The sequence below is a fragment of the Falco biarmicus genome, chromosome 7 (assembly GCF_023638135.1).
Source record: "Falco biarmicus isolate bFalBia1 chromosome 7, bFalBia1.pri, whole genome shotgun sequence".
In the NCBI taxonomy this organism is placed as follows: Eukaryota; Metazoa; Chordata; class Aves; order Falconiformes; family Falconidae; genus Falco; species Falco biarmicus.
In genome coordinates this window covers 56,473,940-56,492,728 of record NC_079294.1, presented here as the reverse complement: position 1 = coordinate 56,492,728, position 18,789 = coordinate 56,473,940, and the positions used below count along the sequence as shown (strand labels likewise).

General features: G+C 46.5%; 1 long non-coding RNA gene across 4 annotated transcripts in view; it reads right to left on the bottom strand.

Annotated features, from left to right (window-relative positions):
• LOC130153144 (uncharacterized) overlaps nt 1–18,789 on the bottom strand; it is a 121,372-nt gene that overhangs the window by 14,576 nt on the left and 88,007 nt on the right. For all 4 annotated transcript variants that reach the window (XR_008823237.1, XR_008823235.1, XR_008823236.1 and 1 more), the window contains exon 2: nt 6,391–6,524. This is a non-coding gene — a long non-coding RNA (uncharacterized LOC130153144). The remainder of the gene's footprint in view (nt 1–6,390; nt 6,525–18,789) is intronic.

The following is an 18,789-nucleotide window of genomic DNA, read 5'->3' as shown; positions in this document are numbered from 1 at the left end:
TGTGTATCTAAGTTAGCATGCCAAATTGGTTGCTTATTACAGCTGGCACAGTGCCTTAGTGGGCTAATGTGTTAATAATGTGTAATGTTTCTCTTAGGCAATGGCACCACTCTTCATTAGCGCTCCTCAAGCCCTGTCACCGTTGCTTAGCTCGACATTTTGTTTCTGATGTTCGAGTGAGGGTATTTGAAATCAGGATTTCAGATCTGCTAACACATGTCACACACTCTTTAAAAATGGATTTTAAAAGGGCCTCGATAATTTTATGGCTACTAATAACATTTGTAGCTATGTGAGCTAAGCTAATGATAAGAGTAATCAAATTTCATGTTTCACGGCATAAAATGAGCAACTGTAGGGGTCAGGAAGGTATTCACTCCCTGCCCTCCTCCCCTGGGAACCACCGTCTTTTCCAGTTGGTTCAGTAGATGAGCAGTGTTTGAGATGTGAAATAGCACAGCGCTGCAGGAAAGTTCAGGCTTTCGTGCTGCACAGAGCAAAGGATCTTACACGGGTAGGAATTCTGGGTTTGGTTGGTAAACGGAGTGAAACGTTTGAACGATATGTTTGTTCCACACCAACTACCTTCTGTGTCGGCATCAAATGCACAGGGCAGGTTGTCCCCATTTTGGTGGGTGTCTGCTCAAGCCCCCTGGACTCGGACATAATGAGACTCCTATTTCTGAGCAGCGCTAGCACGGCCAGGTAACTCACGTCCTAAGTCTTCGATCAACGAAGGTGCTCGCTTACACTTCCCTCACGTTTCTGTGTTTCCACTCACCGTATTAGAAAGTCTGTTTTGAGCACTTCTTTGACACTGGGGATAACTGCAAGAGGCAGCCGAGGCGGCCTGGAACCACCAGCAAACACCTTCCCCTGCCGCCACCGCTGCAGGACCACAGTGGGAGAAGCCTCGGTGCTGCTGGTGGTTCGGGCGCGAGGCTGTGGGGTCATGGGGGGGTGCAGGCAGCTCCAACCGTCCCATGCCCACAGTGTGGCTGCAGTTTGCCCTGGTGGCTCTGGCAAGGGTGCGTGCTGCCCACGGCGGCTGTGCCTGCTCCCGGTGCGTCTTGTTATGTGGCTGCGCACCCCTCGGCAGCGTTCACCCAGCACCCAACGGCAGGGCCAGAGCCCGGAGGCTGGGATTTGGCGAGGCACCAACCTGTTTAACTGACGGCTGGTTTTGATACGGACTTTCAGTCCTGTGTTTTGCTGTATAGTGCCTAGAACATTTCCTAGCACCCATACTTTTAGTGTGATGTGTTTTCTAAAGCCTTTTAGTGCATTGTACCAGTGATGTACTGAAGAGTCTGAAAGGACTCACTTAACACAGTGTGTAATAAAGTAGAAAGGAGATGTGCTGAGTAAAAAAAATTCCAACAGTCAAAAAGTTCTCTGTGTTTTCTAAACAGGGAAATAGCTTGGTTGGGTTTTTTTTCCCAATATTTTCCAGAAAATATCTCTTTTTCTTCTAAATTCAGATATTCATTTAAACATGTAAATAATTTGAGAGGTTTTTTTTGTTCAACTGCATTTAACCTGAGATCTTTTGATCCCTAAAGTGTAGCTTTCAGGAGTTTGGTATTATCTTACAAACCCACAAAAAATGTTAGAAAGCATCAAAAATAGGCTAAGTTTCAAAAAAAGTTTTTTTTTGTAGAAAAAGCGCTCTCAGCGAGCTCTGTCCAACCAGATGCAATTTGTTTTCGGGTGGCATTTCCAGGCAGAGGTCCAGGTTTCGGGACGGTGGTAGGAGCCCGTGCATGGCAGGGGAGCAGCTCGGGGCAGCTGGCACCCCACAGCCAGCCAGTGTGGGCTCCGCAGGGCTGCCCAGGGCAGCTAGCTTGCTAATATTAGCAGAGCATGCAAACACACAAAGAGAATGTTTATGGAGGTAGCCTTGGAGATAACAAAATGAAAGTCAGAGATCAGAAGAGCACTGTAGAAAATGTTTTTGCTTAGCACGGTTTGATGACTAGAGCTGAGCACAAGATAACGTGCGACTGCAACAAGGAGCCAGGTCTAGCGCAGCGAAGGCAGTCCTGGTCTGTTCAGGCTTCCCAAGTGCTGCTCCTGTGCCTGAGCTGGGGCAGTGCTGGGGATTTCTTCCTCTCAGACTGGGGCCAGGCTCTGTGCCCTCCTGGGGACAACCCCCCACATGCCAGCAAGCGTCGCCTGCTCCTGTCCCACGGACACGTGGCCCTTACGGGCAAGAAATGCAGGGTTAGAATTCTGTGACTCTGGGTAGAAACGACACCAGAGAAACACCCCTAGTTTTGCTTCCCTTGTCCTTGTTGCTCTCACTTCGGGTTTTCTTGGAGGCTGAAGAGAAGCCGCCTCCAGCTGCCTGTGCCCCTGCTCATGCCGGTGCCCCGTCCGTGTTGCTACACCCCTGCTGCTGCCCCGCACCCTGCCCCTGCCCGCACGCCTGCCAGCGACCAGGACCGGCCGCAGGGCTGCTTGGCTGGGGGACCAGCGAGGACATGGGGTAGTGGGTGATGCTGAGGCGCCCGCTCCTCCCCGCGCCGGCTGGGGTGCTGGGGTGGCTAGTTCAGCCCTGGGGAAGGGAAGGGCACTGCCGAGGGAGAGCTAAAGCTTGCCTGAGCAGCGTCGGGCACTGCCGAGAGCGTTTTTTGAGGCTCAGAGTGGACTGCCACGAGGAGGGGGCTCCTTGGTACATCAGGGAACGTAATGGGAAAGGCTGGAGCTAAAGACCCTTTAATTGAGGCCTTCAGAACACTAAGTATAACACTGCATTGCTCTGTTTAGGGGATTTTGTGTATCTCTACCATCAAGGCTACATTTGTCTGTAGGATTAATCACTTTTTGATCCAGAGGGTTTAAGACAGACAGCTTACTAGGAATGTGCCGCATGGCTTTCCCAGGCTGGCAATTAGCTTTGTTTCTTCCTATTGTCTTGTTTATTATGCCCTTCTCCATCTCTTTTTTTTGCTGACCAGCATGTTAATATACTAATTCATTTTTAATCCATTTTTAACTGTGCTTTTAGGAGACTTTTTAACTGAGCATTTTTAGTAAAAGCTCTGTGTTGAATACAGAAAATGAGAAACTCCTGCTGCTGAGCAGAGAACAGGTTTGTATATAGATGACACGGTAAAGAAATCCTTAGAGAAGCTCAAAGACATCATTTTGCTTTATTTTAGGGCTTTATCTCCAGTCTTGCTGAGGTACTCCTACTTGCCAGAGGGTCATCAAGAACCTGAATTTTACTCATTGCCAGTTAACTTGAATGCAAACAGGTTTCTTTGGGACATTATTTGTATTTCACATGAAAGAAAAAATATGTCCTGGGAGTTGTATGTGTGCATTTCCACTCAGTTCCCTTCAGATGCTGAGAAGCTAACTCCTGCTCGTGACAGGCTGTTCTTTCTTGCACACCACTGGCTCTGGATGCCAGAGAAAGCTCATGCCCCCATGTCCCATCATGCAGCCTTTCCTCCCATGCTCCTAGTCCTTTACTGGTTAGCACAGAAGATGGATGACGCCTTTACCTCCTTCTCATGTGGGCTGTTGGAACGGAGGGGACAAGCAGGAGGCTGTCCTTGAGCTCTAAAGGTGTCCTTCGTGCTGTGGTTGGGAGGTATCTATGTGCACTTCTCCCATGGGACCGCAAACAGATGAAACCTGTGAGCTACCAGCAAATAACACAACACTTGGCCTCTCCAGACCTGGCAGCTTGTTTTGTGGCTGGAACCAACCCAAACGCACCTGAACGCTACCTAAGGGCTCAAAGCTTTTCTGTTTACAGACGTGGCTTTGCTCTGAATCTTCTGGGTGACCTCAGTCAAGCAAGTTCACTGCTCTGCATCCATTTCTTGCTCAGTAACCTGCGGGAGCGATGCTGACCACCTTTATCCAGCGTTTTGCTACGCCCTGAGGACAAGCACAGCCTAAGGACTGCATACCGCTGTGTAGAACAGCACGTGGTTGATGTAACTGCGGCGTACCAGGCCAAAGCTTACTGAAATATAGGGGAGCTTTACACTCATTTTGATAGGTTTTGGATGAGATGCTAAAAGCTGTAAAGTTATTTTTGGCCTTCTGACATTGTCCAGTGTGAAGTTACTATAGCATGGTCGGAGCTGAATGCAGCACAAGCCATGCTTTTCTGTCACAGGCAGTTTGTCTTCCTTTTTCTTGGCTCTTCTTTTAATAAATGTAACCTTTTCTCCTATAGCTCAGGCATTGTGCTGAACCACTCCGACAAATGTTTGCAGGTTTTTAAAATATTTGGTATTAAAGAGATCAGGCTAGATGTGTTCTGCTGCCTTCATCACTCTAGGTTGTGTACTCTGTGTTGAAATGATTATTGTCATCACCCGGTGAAAGGCAGCTGATGAAAGACTTTCTCCCTCTGATGAGCTATCCATCCGCCAATGCCCGGTACAGAGTGCACAGGTTTTGTTTTTGAATGATATATTGCTGTGTCAAAGTGGCTTATGTGCTGCTTAAACTTACGCTGGTGAATGATAGAGCGTATGTATTAAACAATCCCATTGCAACGGGAGCTGTATTTTCTCATCTCCAGCTTTGGGAGCACCGGAGCCCACCCCCCCCGCGGTGAGCCCGGCAGGCACTCCTGGAGCAGGGTGTCTGGGTATGTCTGTGGTCACACTTGGGTGTTCACACTGGACATTTTTAAAGAAATGCAATTGGATACCAACCATTTTAAGTCTTCCTAGAGGATGCGACTGCTCTTTCTGCCCACCCCGTTCTGTTGATGAAGAAAACTGTTTTACATAACACATTTTGAAATGTTTGGGGTTTGGATGTATTTCCCCTAAGATCTTTTCTGTTCTCCAGTAGTGTAGCTTTTGTTTTCCCACTTGTCCCTCTTTTATTCCATATTATTCCTCTTTTTTCCAATCCTTTGCAAGGCTCAGCAACAATAGCTAAGAAGGGACAGAAGAAATGGAAGCTGTAATGTTTCCATTTTGGGTCTATTTCCAGTCTCCCAAACCATCTCCAAAAGAAGCATTTCATCAGCAAAACATATTAAAAACACCACTTTGCCTTGAAAAATGTTTTGAATAGAAAATTCAGTTCTCAAAGCCTTCCACACTTTCACCATCCTCCAGTGCATCTGGTAAATTCCAACATTGCTGAGCAGAGCCCATAACATGAATAAGACCTTTCCAAACAACTGAGAATAATTAGAAAACATGAGATACAGATGTTTTCTCTGTGTAGTGACACAATCAAATACTTAACCAAAAATAATGTAATGAAAAGTCTAGGTCACAAAATGGAGTAGTGCAGCCTGGAAAAATAGTTTTCTGACCTTCTGGATTTCCTCTATTAGAGGACTACTGTGCAGTGAGCAAACCCTATTTCTTACAACAAAGAAATTTAGCAATCTGTGAGGCTATGTCACCTTGCTGGCAGAAACACTGAGCGGCAATAGTGCTGAAAGTCAACACTAATAGCTGACACCAAATTAAACTGCCAGAGTTTGTGTGATGTAGTTCTGTCACCCTTTGACACATTTGATGTGAATTCAGAGGCTTCTGCTGTAAACTCATCAACAGAGCTCATGACGCATCATCTTTACATATCTGTCCATCCACATTTGTCAGCAACCCGTGCGCCTCAAATGACTCCAGCGATTGGGATATAGATTGCTTTACCTTCACGTATAGTAAATAGAGTGTTTTAACACTTGTGATACCTTTAGCTCTAGCTTTTAACTGACAAAGTCTTGTTAGCCGCACTCCAGCCTTTCTGTGTCCACGCTGAACGTGGTGATTGATGAGGGCTGATTATGGCAGTGGGGTGGCCCATCCCTTCTTAACCTGTGGCTCGAATCATCTCCAGTTTGCCCATGCAGAAGAGCAGCAGGCGCACTCCTAAGTGTCTTCATGAAGTGCCTGATTGAAAGGCCACAGCCAATTAGGCTGAGCTGAAACGGACACTCGCAGGACGTCTTTGCCTCTCAGTTCCCCGCGTGGTGCCTGCAGGGAGCAGGCACTAAACAAGCACAGGTAGCCCTGCATCTGCCTGCCTGCACCCAGCTGCTCTCAAACCCGGGGGCTGGGGTCCCAGCCCAGGAGACACGGCAGGGTGGCTGTGCCCTCCCTTCGCAGCCATGCACTGGGAATGGCCCCAGCAAGCGCCAGGGGTCGGGTCCTGATGCAGCAAAAGGTGCTCACAAGTGGGAGTCACTCTGCTGAGGCAGTCATGCACCACTGTCAGATATATAATCTCCCCCCAAAATAACATTTCAAACCACAAACAACTCCTCCCATATTTTCTCCCTGAAAGGGATTTTTGATATTTAGTTTTTCCTTTAAACCAGTTAGTGTTATTATAGTTTCAGATTGATGCCTTTTGGTTATCAGCCCCTTATTTTCCCGTTAATTTTGGACTTACTGAGGTAGTGAAAGCAGGTCCCCTCAGATGACAGCAAATCCCCGTTGGGGTACACGTGAGCGCTGGAGTTGATGTGCTGCTCTGAGCACTGCTGAAGACAGAATCCACAGATCTGTGCCGTGCTTGTGCCTCCCCTACGGACCAGAAAGGAAAAGGGCCTGTAGTTTCTGTTTACGTTCCATGGCATTTAACATACTTGCTAGCTTCAATAGCATCTTATTTGCCACATGTTGCCTCAAAATGTTTAATATCTTAGGCCTTTTTCTTCCACTGACAAGCTTTGCTATCAGTGTAAATTACTACAGAGAGAAAGCTATATTTAGGCTCACAGGAGGAACAAACAGAGCAAGAACTATAAATCAGATTTTTTTTATACGTCTATTTTAACATATGGTTTTAAAATACTAGCATCATAAGGTAGTATGCATCAAATCAATCTGATTGTGAGCTATAACAGAATGGGAATAGAAACATGATGTCCTACAAGAAAAGCCACTCTATTTTCACCTTGTATCTCCAAATCTTCTGCTTATATGATACTGGCACAAAAACACTGCGTGGTGTCCCATGTTCCAACAACCTTTTGCACCGCTAGAATTATCTCCAAAAAATGTTAATAGAAGACTTCCACCTTTGGAAGAAGACTGTGAATCTTGTGCCACATCAGAGGGTGGGAGAGAGCAGTTCAGACTGAACCAGGCAACATCTTTTTTCCTATAAAGTATTAATGTGTGTCAGTAATAAAGCTTTCTGAAAAAAGCAGGGAAAAAAGTTTTCTGATTTTTATTTTTTACATTTGCTCCTAAATATTCTAAACTGGAAAACTTTGTGAAAAATTGGAAAAAAAAGTAAAACCTTCAAAAATATTTCCCAGCAACTTCCATTGCTGCTTTGTGACCTGCTTTGTTTGAAACTGCCACACAGTGCCCCTTGCCTTGGGTGAAGGAACCAGTTGGAGCTCTCAGACCCAGCACCCGAGACCTGACATCCTAAATACCATAATCTTGTCCTCTCAAAATGTCTTTCCTTCTTATAATTCATTTCAAGGTCTGCAAGAACTGGGTATACCATTAAAACACAATTTGGAAGAGATAATTCTCTCCCTCCCCAGAGCAGAGCAGCTCCCGTCCTGGCTGCTGTGGGAAGCCCTGGGTGGCTGGGGAGAATTCCGGGCAGCAGAATGGATGCAGCGAGGGGACACACACCCGCCACCCACATGCAGCCACCAGCCCACCGCATCTTGAGGCACCTGAGGCGGCCTCCATGCACAAAGGGGGATTCTAATGGAAACACTGACAGCTCTTCCTAATTATGACACTTCTAGACAGCTCTGTAATTACTGTACAGAGGGTTCTGGCATGCAAACAATATTAGGGTACATCTTGTGCCTGACTTGTTTTATCCATCTGCATGGCAAAGCTCCTGAGGAAACCACAGCTTCTCCTTGTGCTTTTTAAAATGCCAGTTGCTCTCTCAGCAGTTTCCAGTTACCAACTAACAGCAGTGGCAATTGGGCTAACTCAAGGCTTATGTCCATTTCTAGAATTCCTGTTAATAGACTGTACAGTCAAGATGCCCTGTGCAAGGTGCTCAGTGCACTAGAGCTTTTTCTGAAGCATCCCAGGGAGGAGAAACATGAAGCCTGCAACTACAGAGACTATTTATAAATGCACCTGACTTCGGTTTTTGTGTCACGTCATTCCTGGGGCCATGGACGTTTGTCCTTCCTTGCACCCTCCTGGTTGGCAGCCGGGAAAGATCTGCTAAGGGCCTTGTCCCACCCTCCTGTGTTTGGCACTTTCTGAAGTAATGAACAATATAAATCTTGTAAGTACCTTTTATGGCACTCTTGGTCAGGTGAAGGTTTAAATTAGACAAGTTAAAATGGATCATGAGATACAAAGCAGCCATCTCCGATACTCTCTGGACTACGGCCAGTACACTACAGCACTCCTGCAACTGCGCCGCTTGTATGAGGAATAATTACCTGGCAATAACACTACATGACAAGCAAAAACAGAGCAACTAAACAATGTCCCCTGCCTCCCCCTCAAACGTTGCCTCCAAATGCTGAAACCATCAGTGCAGAAAGGGTACAGCTCCTGGAAGGCAGGCAGTGATGGCCAGGGAAGGGCTGGGGCCCAGGGAGGGCTTTTCCACATAGCCTACAGCTCTCAGCATCGTAACTTTATCCTGTGTTTTCTTCTCCTTGGACACAGCTTCCAAACTGCATTAGCCCAGTAACACATGTCACACCGCTGGGGTCCCACCAACCCCCGAGGTAAGCGAATTTAGACTGGTGCCCAGTTGGGAGCAGTTGGGTTGTGTGCATGACAGATGGAGGGCTTCATAGCCCCCTTGGAGAAATATTTAAACAAAGTTATTTAAATAAGTTCTCTGGATAATTAGATATTGTAGCACCCTCTTCTGGCTTTCCGCATTCCCTGGGCTGTGACCGTCTCTCCCTTTTGAGACCATTGGGCTCACAGGGATTTGCTGGTATGGTTTTGGAGCTGCATCAGTCCCGAACCCTCCTACCTCCTATAACCTTGTGGCTTTCTAGAACTGCTCCTCAAACTCGTATTTCTCACACTGAGTCCCTTCACAATTAACCTTTTTGTGCAACCTTTTTAGAGCGAAATCCCTTCTCTTACTTTTTTAGTTGGCGATCATGGGAAAAACCCCTGACTTTGCACATTTTATATAGTTCTGACTGTACTGCTACAAAGAGAGTTACCACAAACCCATGAAATCAGAGGCGGGGGCTGCTGTGTGAGGAGCAGGGACTGCCACAGCTCACGGCGGCTGGAGGGACACGGTGGCCTTGGGGGGCAGCGGAGCGGGGAGAGCCCCCCCCCCCCCCTTCAGTGCTGCTGCTAAGGCAGGTGGGGGCCTTCGCACGGGTTTTGGGGGGTGCCCCTTCCCCTCCGATGTCCTCACTGCGAACCCAGAAACAGGCAATTGTAACTCATAGTGTGAGTGTGCAAAATTCCCTTGAACAGCTAATTAACTGTGAGGACTAATGTTTCTGGTTTAGGGTCCACTAATGTCATTATACCATTATAAACTAAACTCTTGAAAAGTAATTAACTTTTAAAATAAAACATTGCTTTCCTTTTATCCCATAGGTTAAAGTACTTTGTTCCTTGGTACCAGCTTTAAATTTTTCATGTCAGGGTGAAAAGCAATTTTTTAATTATAATTTTAATGCATCTGACCGTATTTCGTAATGATACATTTTGAACCCAACTTGTAAAGGTGTCAGAAGAAAATATGACTATTCCATAGAAATATCTGAACTATAAGAACACAGTTGAAATAACATAGTGCTTTTAAAAGTAACAATTATTTATTTTAACTGTGATATTACATCTGTCATCGACATGGTATGAAATATTTGATATGTTATTAGGAAAGTTTCAAATTCACTGGTTTCAATGCTCACAGAATTTGCAGGAGCACAAGGTACTGAGTTATGGTTCCTCCAAAGCTGGTCTGGTGGCAAAAATCAGCCTTAAATCCCTTTTAGCTAATTTCCCTTGCTTCCCCCCTCCAGGTGACAAAGCCAACCCCCCTGCCTTGCACCGCCCCACATCCTTTGCTTTATTTCCTTGGAGCACCAGGCAGGCCAAACACTGTGTAAGCGGAAAGGGGATTATCTTTGCTTTGCTGGCTTAGCAGATGAAGAGCAGGAATCATCCCCCTGTCCAGCTAGCAGCAAGCCAGGAGAGGGGCTGGCACATGCAGGAGGAAGGTGCTACCGGCAGCCGAGGCAGTGGCAGGGCTGGCCGAGGGGGTCCCTGCTTGCACAGGTCCATCCTGACAGCCCCAGGACCACAAAGCAGCTGTTTGCCCAGGTGCTGCTGCTGTGTTGGTGTGAGGTCACAGACCTCCTCCCCAGGCCTCCCCAGGGTTCATGGACTGTCGTTTTTAGCGCCAAGACTGTGTGTGGGCCCAGAACATGGCAGCAGGCTCAGCTGTGGCTGAGGACTTTTCCAAAGACTCCGAGGTGACTGGCTGCTCTGCAGCGTTGCCCCTGCCAGCACACACCTTGCACAATCGTGGGAGGCAGGTCGGGTTGCTTACGTGGAGCTGGGAACACTTGGCAGCTGTTCCCCTTGCTAAACTCTGCTGACTTTTTGAGGCTGCAGCTTCATTTTGTCTGTCTTGGCCTCATTTCCACAGGGTGACCCATGTCTCTCCTTGCTCTCTCCTTGCTCTCTCCTTGCAAAGGCAGCAAAACCGCTGGAGTACTTTTCTTCCATTTTGGCTGCCTGTCTCAAGCTATGGGGCTTTTAAACCCCCTTAGATCACAGCACACTCATAGATCAGCAGTAGGAATACCACTGCTCCAAGCAACAGGAGATGTCAGTGAGCATACCAAGGGGACACTCAGGCAGCACCCAAGAAAAATGTATTCCTACCCGGGGGATGCTCTGAAGCTGGGAATGAAAATACAGCTTCATCACTCTCATGAGTACAGACTCAGTGGGAAAAACAGCTTCGATGCTTGGCAGTCAGACAGGAAAATGAGTGCCTCTTGGAAAGCCAATGAGGAGAGGACCAGGATGGAGTATGATGAGGTTTTGATCAGCACAAGCAAAACGTTATTAGTAGCTTCTTCAGCCATGGGAAAAAAGAGGATTGCCGAGGATATTACAGATTTAGATCTTCCTTTGTTATTTATACCCTGAAACTTGGACCTACCTCAACCCTAAGCTAAATCAGAAGTCTCTGGTACTTTGTATTTCCTTAACACTTTCCATGCTCAGCTCCTCAAGGCTCTTAAAAACATCTCTTTGAAGCAGGACTCAGAGGCAGTACTTACTCAGACCTTTGGCTTGGTACTGATGCTCACTCAGCACAAATCACTCATCAGCCTTGTTTGATGACTGCTTTTTGGCAAACGGTGCTGATTACTCGGTATAGCTTATACACCTAATCTACCTAATCGGGGTGCTCTTTCCACCTGTCTCCCTCAAGAGGGTTTGGTGCAGACCTGTTTCGGCATTTCTGCCTCAGATTTTCCCCTTCATCCTTATACCACTCAGTATATTTCCTTGCTGGTTGTGTGAGCCCCACAAGCCAGGGCTGGAGGAGCACAGCTGACCAGGAGGCTGCAGTGTTAATAAAAGCGGCAACAGCTTTCAGAAGCATGATACTTTCTCCCTTTCAGACAAACATCTCTTTCCCCATTTATAACGGACCAAAGGTCGAAGATAGCTGCTTTACCACTTCCAGGGCTCTGCTGAAATTTTATGCCCTGGAATTGCTGTCAGGTTTAATGTTCTTATTTTATATAATAAAATAACAATTGTTCCAGCTCTGCAGCCTCAGTGAATTCACATGGAAAAACCCTGAAAATTTCAGGTGAAATTTCACAAACTGCTCAGACCTTCAGTGGTTTTACATTGGATTTAAAGCAGAGATAAGCAGTATTTACTTGGGAAACTGAACACCAGACATAACTTGAGAATTCCTTCTGAACCTAATATCAATGCATTTGAGAGGAAACCATCAGAATATTTACCCTTTTGTACAGCTTTATTGACCTTTTCTTACAACCTCTTGTTAGCTTCTCCCTTCACAGGTTTTTGGTATAGATCCTTGGTTATAAGTCCATGGCTCTCTGACATGCTATTGCTTTGTAGAAAGGAAGGTCTTTTTGTTTTACACTTTTAAAATACAAAACCTCAAAATGATTGCCTCTTCAGTAGTATTTTTACATAAGCATGGCCCCATCGACAAAACTCCCATTGACTTGGGTAGGTACAAAGCCCACAGTTGAACTTTAAGGAGAAAACATTATTATGTCTTAAAGGCAACAGTCTGATGTTCATGGTACCTTCAGATCTTGTGGAGCCAGTGGTTTACCCAAATGCCAAACACATGTGCCTTACTGTAAGGAGTCACAGCTCAGGGCTGCCTGGAGGTCCCTCTGAAACACTTGAGGACAATTTCCAGCACTTCCAGAGCAAACCAAGAGCTGCTGAGTTACTCCAGAGGTTTTTTGCATGGTTCAGTTTATAATTGCTGTGAACAATTCCAGAGGAGCCCTGCTTTTCACCCTGGTGGGGGAAGCAGCGCCCTAAGATCTAGGTACATATGCAGATCTTGACATTTCTCTTCATTCCCTGCCTAACAAGTGGAAACTGAGCTAAGTCTAAAGGCACAAGGTGTAGCTGTGATGCTGAAGCAGAGCTGATGAGCAGAAAATGCAGAGCCTCAGTTACCTTTCGTCCCTCTGAATTTCCTCATGTCCACAGCAGTGCTAGGGGTCACAGGTTCACTGCCGCGGCACCAAACCCACTGCAGAGCTGTGCCTAAGCCCGTCCCTGGGGTGTCAAAGTAGCTTATGCTGCACTAGGAAGAGAGGAAGAAAAATGTCTCCGTGACTAGTAAGTCTAAAATCTGTATTATTGTCAAAGAAACAATAGCGGCATCAGCTGCTGCTGCTGCCCAGGAGCAAAGCAGCATCATTAGCAGCACAGGGCAGGGTACCTCCAGGGGAGGCTGTACTGCCTCCAGCACCGTGTCCCTTCTTCTCCGCAGCCTTGTGGGGCAGAGGCATGGGGGAAACTAGCCAGTGGGAAATGGTTTTCCTTCTCCAAGGGACACCGTGAACAAACTCATCATCGGCCACTCTGGAAAACACAGCAGGCTGTGGAGCTTCTCTAGCTCTTATATAGCTGGCAATTTGCCTTATGCTTTTCAGAAGACTGTTAGTGGCCATATTTCCGAGCGGTCCTGTGTTGCTGATTGCTGCTGCCATGCTTCAGACATGTTTGAGATGTCCTTATTTGAATTATGACTTGCAACAGCTGTATTTAAAATCGTACACTTCACCTTCACTTTCCACAATCAATATTGTTAACAGGGGTAAAGCTATGGAGGGATAATAGAAAATATTTACTCATTTCTCTCTGTGCAGTCTTCCCCAGCCTTCCATTACCACATCCCTGATCTCACTCACCCTCCACTGAGGGATGCATCTCATTGCTGGATGTGGGCGATGTGTTGGCACTGCCTCCAGCAGCACGAGTAGGGCAGCAGCGGGAGGTGCTGGCAATGCTTTCAGAGCAGCTGGGAGAGATGTTCCCAAATGACTGGGATCTTCCCCTCGCACGCTGCCCCTGGCTGTAGGGTCTCACAAGTTTCCTTACGCCTTACAGCTGGGCTTGCCAAAAAGCACCACAGATCTTCCTGTGCCTCTGGGTGCTGGTGGATGGTGCTGTGGGGGGCCAAGTGGAGGGCAGGGGCTCACCCACCTAGGGGTCTGCTTGCTGGGCTAATGCTTGGTGCCACCTCCTCTGCCATGTGCCAGGGGACCACTCTGCCCACCGTGTATCCGGCTGCACCACCCTGTATAACTACATTGTGTAAAGGCTGTTCGAGTCCTTCCCAGATATTCTGGCAAGGCTTTTAAGATCGGACTTATCTGATGTAAACTGATGCAGCTCCATCAAGTCAATGGAGTGATGCTGTTGTATAGTAGCTAAAGCCTTCACTTGTTAGTTTCTGTAATTGAATATACAACTCTTCCAATTTCAGGTAACAGACACCTTCATTTCCACATTGGCAAGGGGTTGGTTGATTTACTCCAATAAATATTGACCTGCTGTGATGAAGCGTTCTTATTATCAGGATGTATTGGTATAGCACAGATATATCGATAGATTTTCAGCTCAATGTTGTATTAACATTTTACAATGACATAGTTTGAACTTACGCTGACATGCTTCTGAAAATATTTGTGCTGGCGAGGAAGCTATGAGCTCACTCTTTTATCTCTGACATGGCAAGGGCTGGGAGGATGACCAAAGATTTGCTAGAGTTTTGGGCTGTTATCAGTTGTTTTGCATGTACAAGCCCAAGCACGGGTCAGGAGCCTGTGGTGGGGACCCGCTTTCAGAATTTGCTCATAAATCATGCTTGGTTCTTCAACCTCATTGATAAATAATGAGTTACTGAAGCCCAAAATTCTCACATGGATGTGTAAAGAAAGGTAGTTTTATTTGCTTTTCAGAAATTCTAGTATTTGTATTTTGCTCCTCTCGAGGGCTGCGTGGTGGAGCAGGGAGCCCACACCTCCTGCCCCACAAGCAGTCCCATGGTTGTTTCAAAGCACACTGCTGAGACAGCCTTCTCCCTCCTTGTATTTCTGAAATAAAATCCATGAAGTTGCAGTGTAAAAGCACTCTTGAGATGACAAGAAGAATGGTACGTAGAGTAAAATATGGCACCTAAATTATTTTATGCATTTTTTTTTCCCTGAGGGCAAGATACATTGCTTTTCTTAAAGTGACCAGCCAAGTTACAAACACCCTTATTGAGCAGGGGCACCTCGTGGAAGATCACCAGCCTGGGCACCGCGTCGGCGAGAACCTCTGGTGTCTGTCCCACCACGCACATGCACTAAACACTGGAGGAGGAACAGCCTCTTCCTAAATCGTTGTAATGGGTGAATTTTAGCTGCTCATTGGCGAGAGGCAATTCGCTAATCCCAGAAGAACCAGTATCATTCGAGCTGTCAGCGACTGGCAGGCGGGATGGATTGTGCCTCTGGCTCTCAAGCTGCACTGCAAACCTTGCGGTGGACTTTCCTCCGTGATGGCACGTATCCCAAACTTTTCTGAACTTGTTTGGTTTATCTTGATTAATAAGCTCAAGTATTCGTAAAGCTGAGGCCTGCCATTAAGGAGGCGATAAGCCATAATTTGTAATAAAAGAGCTACCTTTTTCAATTGTCTTCAGCTGAAGCAGAGAGTCCCCGTAATGATTTATTGCCTTACTGCCAGGCTCTTGATAAGTGGACACCAAATGGCTCCTCATTACTCAAAAGCTCCTCTGATTTCTTGAACCAAAGTCCTTTCCAAGCTCCACTGAGTCCACTTTCCTTCCCAAGAAAATGAATCAGGGCCCTTCTCTCGGTAGCCTATAAGCTATTTTAGCATAAAAAATATCATAAATGAGAAAGGAGAAAATCTTGTTTGCTAAAGGGCTGCTGGATGAACTGCCTCTTGCCCTTTTGATAGCATCTTTGAAATGGAAATGGCCAGCTGCCTGACCTTCTGTTCAATGACCCTTTTTGTACAAAGTCAAATTGCAGTGGCTTCACAGCAGCAATTCACCTATGGACATAAACTAGATTTCAGGGGGGTATGGAAGAGGAGGATTCTCTCTGCAGTTTCTTTAGAATATTTCTTCTGTGTTAGTATTTCCTACATGCACATCAAGATTCAAGCTTATAAAATAAATTACTGTTCTTAAAAGGTATTTAGAATTTTACTTCAGTAGCTTACATCTCTCTACTTTTTTATATTATGGATGTAACAAGCCTTCTTTAAAAATCATTAATCAAAAAGATTTAGTATGTGAACAGCACTACACACAATTTTGAAAAAATTCTATAATCAGTTATTGGATTGTGGCATTAATTATTTAACTCATTTTATTAGAACTCAAGGAAAAAATATAATTCTAAGCAGGATGAAAGATCAGCAAAAACAAAAGAAGAGAAGAAATATCATATTTTCAAATGTATTGAGACTTACGTGCTCAAATTTAGAAACTGGCTGCCCACGTGAAATGTCTAAATACTGCAAAAACTGGCTTCCCCATCCCATTTGTGCCCTCGCAGCTTAGTTTATCCTGTGATGCAATTGCTTTTTAAGAGCAGCCATTCTTTGTTAAATATATTTGCCAAATTCAAACCCATTCTTCCAGCTGGGGCAAATCACTTGTGAGAAGCTGTCCAAGGAGGTTTCCCAGATATTCATAGAAACATCGGACTCGGGGTGCCTGTTGGCAGGAGCCAGGACCAGCATGGGCCACAGCGGGGTTTCCCCAGCTGGAAATCCGGTCCTTTGCCTTGCACCACCGTCACAGCAACTCATCCTTTATCTTTCGGCTCCACGTCTGTCTCTCTGCCAACTGCCAAACATCATCCGGCCAAAAAGAAAAAGAGGGGGATGTGTTTTTGTAAGCAGCACATTTAGCAGTATTTCAGCTTCGTTTAAAATTATGCCTGGATCGTGTAAGCATAAGTAATCACTCATAGCTGTCAAAAAAATTAGACCCTTAAGGTAGCTAGTACATTTTCTGATTAGAGAGTGGCCCTGATTGTTTTTTTACAGCTAACAGCTGGTATGTTAAAGCTAAAATCTGAGTGTCAATTAATTCTGTATCAGATCAGCTGAGAAAGACAACTGTGCACAAGCATATGGTCATTGCAGGAATAAGGCTGCTGAAAGCTGAGGGTGTTTGATGGTTTCAGCCCATCGCTCTTCACTTATGATATTGTAAATGAGGCTAAAACAGTTTAATTCATGTAACTGGCAGTCAGAAGGAGTGGTTAATTGAGGGAGAGGGGAGGGCTGGCAGCACTGGCAGGTTGTCCCGTGGTTGCTTGATGCACAGCGGATTGTGCCCAGTGGCAAGTTGCCCAGTCTTGTAGCACACACAAACCCAGTTCATAATTACACCATAATTCAATCTGAAGCCTTGTTTCCAATAAATCCCTCATGAAATTAGTATTCTACCCAGCGGAAGGCCAGCAGCCACCAGCCCTGCCACCCTGGGGTGTGGGGTGGGAGGGACCCTGCAGCTGGAGTGTGTGCTCATCACTCTGGTGAGAGCGTGGTGGTGGCCAAGAGGAAAGGCCACTGGCCAGGACCCTGATATGCTGTGGTTGTGCCCTGCTGTCCTGCTCTTTTGCGGTGAGTAGACATGGATTTACCTGTTTGGGATACACTAATGGCTTGGAAATTTTCTGGTTGATTGGTTACAATACAACTTTAAAGGAGAAGTAAAATGAGAAGCAAAATGAGTAGATAAAGAGTAAGAGGTGACCCTCCTTCTGTTCCTGACGGCACAGGTCAAGCCAGGAGAAGTTGCAAGACATCTTCTTGTGCCCCTAAGTTCAAAGGAGCATCTGTGCATTTGCTTAAGTTTTAAACACATCCTTATGTCCATTCCTACAAAACATCACCCTCAAATAATGTGGAAACTGTCAAGTCCAACAAAATGAATTTTTATGTAATATTTTGTAGAAGCTGTTAAAGGTTTGATTCAAAAAGAGGTTTAGGTGAAATTCAGGTTCCTGATTTCAGAAATACCATCCTCAGAATTACCATCTGGCTGTATTTTGATTTCTGAGGTGCTTAAACTTCATTTTCAAAATTGAAGTGTGAGTGGCCACAGCTCTATGCTGCCAGAAGCTCCTCCAGCGTGACGAGGGTCAGCAGGCTGGCACCTCTTGGGGTCCGAGAAGGGGTTGCTTTTCCATCTGCTGTGCTTTGCCTTGTACCCTCAGGCTCACCTGTGCTGCCTGGTCTCTCTCCTCTTTTCACATAGCTGGGGGAAGAGATGCTCTCTCTTTTCCAGAGAAACCCCGTAGCTAAGGCAGAGGGAGACCTGAGGGGCTTGTGTGCAGGGGTGTTGTGGCTACTGAACTGTACTTTTCCAAGGGAAAAGCTTGTGGGGAGGCCAGGGGAGAAATTGCTCTTCACCCCTCCTGTTGAGAAATGCAATTTGGAAGGGTCCCCGGAGGCAGCGAGAGCAGCCACGAGCCCAGCCATCTCACTGAGAGAGTAAGGCACTCACTTAGGAGGCAGGACGGGCCCCGCTGGCCATGCACTTCATTCAAGGACTGATGTAATTAAAAAAGACACAAGCAAACAGTCATCCGATGTACTTCTTGTATAAAAGCATCTGTAATACCACTGCCAGAGAAGGAAGTGTCTTTTCAAGTCCCATATGTGAAGGACTCTAAAATGGCCAAGAAGTATTTCGCAGATGTTTAGAGGAAAATAAAAATCCCTCTCTGTGCTGAGAACAGGGATGAAACATTTAGACCAAAGGTTAGTGTCCTCCCATATATATAAACCTCCCGGGTCACCGGTTGTTAAGATAAAAATGTTTCCTCTGCAGTGAAGCCCCACGAAGCTGTAGCACTGCTGCATTTACAGGAGAAATAGCAGAAGGGAGCAGAATGGAGTCAATAGACAGCCTGAGAGAGAGGCAGAGCGCAGGCTGTGACCCCAGCCTTGGGCGAGCGTGCACGGTGCGGCCAGGTCAGCGTGGCCCAGGGCAGGGTGGCCCTGGGGTGGGCAGGCGGGGGTCCCGCTGGCCCTGCGCAGCCCCCAGCCCCACTGGCAGCCTCACCTGTGGGGCTTCTCCCGAGCCAGGCGGCAGGAAAAAAGTTTGAAGCGCAAACCCCGCTGCAGAATAAGGCTGGCCCTGGTGCGCAGCCCCTGGGGAGCTGAGGAGCTGTGCATCCGTCACACCAAACCCAGAAGAATTTGTAGCAACTTTTCCAGAGAAAAAGAGTGATTTTTTTCCCTCCTGTCTGGAGCTTGTTCCCATCACCACCAGCATCCCACCTATGTGAGCCATGTG